We start from the raw sequence: 2,284 nt of genomic DNA, 5'->3' as shown, positions 1-2,284 counted from the left end.
AGGGAATTGGTTAGGTAAATTATGGTTCATTCAGAGAAGGGAATATTTTGTAGCCGTTAAAAATGATGTTTAGAGAGCGGTCGAGTTGGGGGAGCAGTGGGCGGGTGGGTCCCGCAACTCCCTCGGAGTCAAGCGCAGGCCGACTGGCGGCTGCAGGGAATCCAGTAGCGGTGTGCGGAGGCAGTTCCCGCGGGTCCGTGAAGGAGGTTGACAGCTCCAGCAGACGCCTGTCAGCTTTAAGGAAAAGTAGAAATCACTTCTGACTATACTGAGTAGCAAGTGAGTTCCTATACTGCAGATCATGGCACTACCATTCCGCAAAGACTTAGAAAAATACAAGGACCTGGATGAAGATGAGCTTCATGAAAATCTGTCAGAAATAGAACTGAAACAACTAGAAACTGTTCTGGATGATCTTGACCCTAAGAATGCCCTTCTGCCTGCAGGGTTCCGGCAAAAAAATCAGACGTCAAAGTCTGCCACAGGACCTTTTGATAGAGAACACCTCCTTTCATATCTGGAGAAGGAAGCACTAGAGCAAAAGGACAGGGAAGACAATGTGCCCTACACTGGAGAAAAAAAAGGAAAAATATTTATCCCCAAACAGAAACCTGTACAGACTTTGACAGAGGAAAGTGTATCTGTTGATCCAGAATTAGAAGAAGCTTTGATGAGTGCTTCTGATACAGAATTGTGTGACCTTGCAGCTATTCTTGGGATGCATGATTTGATAACAAATACACAAATTTGTGATATAGTGGGAAGTAGTAATGGTGTTGATAAAGGACATTTTTCAAATGTAGTGAAAGGTGAAAAGATTCTTCCAGCATTTGATGAGCCACCAAATCCAACCAACGTTGAAGAGAGTTTAAAGAGAATTAAAGAAAACGATGCTCATCTTGTTGAAGTTAATTTGAATAACATAAAGAATATCCCAATTCCAACCCTAAAAGACTTTGCAAAGGCTTTGGAAACCAATACACATGTGAAATATTTCAGTCTTGCAGCCACCCGAAGCAATGATCCTGTTGCTGTTGCTTTTGCAGATATGCTGAAAGTAAACAAAACTTTGAAGAGCTTAAATATGGAGTCCAACTTCATTACAGGAGCTGGGGTTCTGGCACTGATTGATGGTTTAAGAGATAATGAGACCCTGGCAGAGCTTAAAATTGACAATCAGAGGCAACAGTTGGGAACAGCTGTAGAATTGGAAATAGCCAAGATGCTTGAGGAAAATGCAAATATCCTTAAATTTGAGTATCAGTTTACACAGCAAGGACCCTGAACCAGGGCAGCTAATGCTATAACAAAAAACAACGACTTAGTGCGAAAGAAACGAGTTGAAGGAGACCACCAGTAAGTCCAACAAAGTATAATCTTTGGAAGACTTCAGAACTTTACCAAGGGCTCATGTTGGTGACATCAGATGTAAAATTTTTCTGGGTAGAAGGGAAAAGACTGGAAATCTTTTTGTTTGTTTTTTTGTTTAGCTTTTTTGTTAACTATATGCATTATTTTCCTAGTTTAAGTTGTTATCAGTTTAAAATTATAAAATCAATAGTATCTGGTATTTTATATTTTGAAGCATTTCCACTTTCTACTAAAATCAGTTTTAATTTAGCTTAATTAAATGACTTATAATGAGTCTTGGGCAAAAAACAATACGATTATAAATAAGTTTCAGAAGTCATTTATGTAGAATAATTTGAGGACCAATTTTTTAAATTAAAAAGGGACATTGCTGATATCAGTTGCTCCTTCGAGGTATAAGGCACTTAAAAGTTTTCTTTGTTTTGTAATCTGGATACTTTTCCATTTTTTAAGAATAAATGAACTTGGCAAGGGTATATTTTTTCCTTATCAAGGAATCAAAATGCAATGATTTTTAAACAGATGGCTCAAAATCTGGTGAAGTGTTCAGAAGCCAAAGCAGACCTCCAGGGAGAGACCTTCATGCAGTACAGGTTACTGTGCTTGTCTGATGCAGCTCAGCAACATCTAGGGATTTGTTTTTTAAACAAAATCATCAGCTGATCCAGGTTATACACTTTGTTTAAAAATATAGTATGTCTAAGTATTTTAATTGGTTCATTTTAGTTATAAATGACAGTAGAATTTGTTTTGACATAATGAAAGCATGGAATATATCATGTTCTAGTGAAGACCCCAGTACCTCTTTTTCCCCTTCCCTTTTCCTACCCCCAGCTTCCTTCCCTCTATTGATCTTTCTGCCATTTACCCAGTTATTATTTCTTAATTAATTCTTTGTGGATGTACTTGATGG

General features: G+C 38.0%; 1 pseudogene; it reads left to right on the top strand.

The window, feature by feature from the left end:
• The first annotated feature begins 204 nt into the window (after positions 1-204).
• LOC143640447 (tropomodulin-3 pseudogene) lies at positions 205-1,465 on the top strand (annotated as a pseudogene).
• Positions 1,466-2,284: the final 819 nt, after the last annotated feature.

The sequence above is a fragment of the Callospermophilus lateralis genome, unplaced genomic scaffold (assembly GCF_048772815.1).
Source record: "Callospermophilus lateralis isolate mCalLat2 unplaced genomic scaffold, mCalLat2.hap1 Scaffold_279, whole genome shotgun sequence".
Taxonomy (NCBI): domain Eukaryota; kingdom Metazoa; phylum Chordata; class Mammalia; order Rodentia; family Sciuridae; genus Callospermophilus; species Callospermophilus lateralis.
This window is presented reverse-complemented; position numbering and strand designations above follow the sequence as displayed.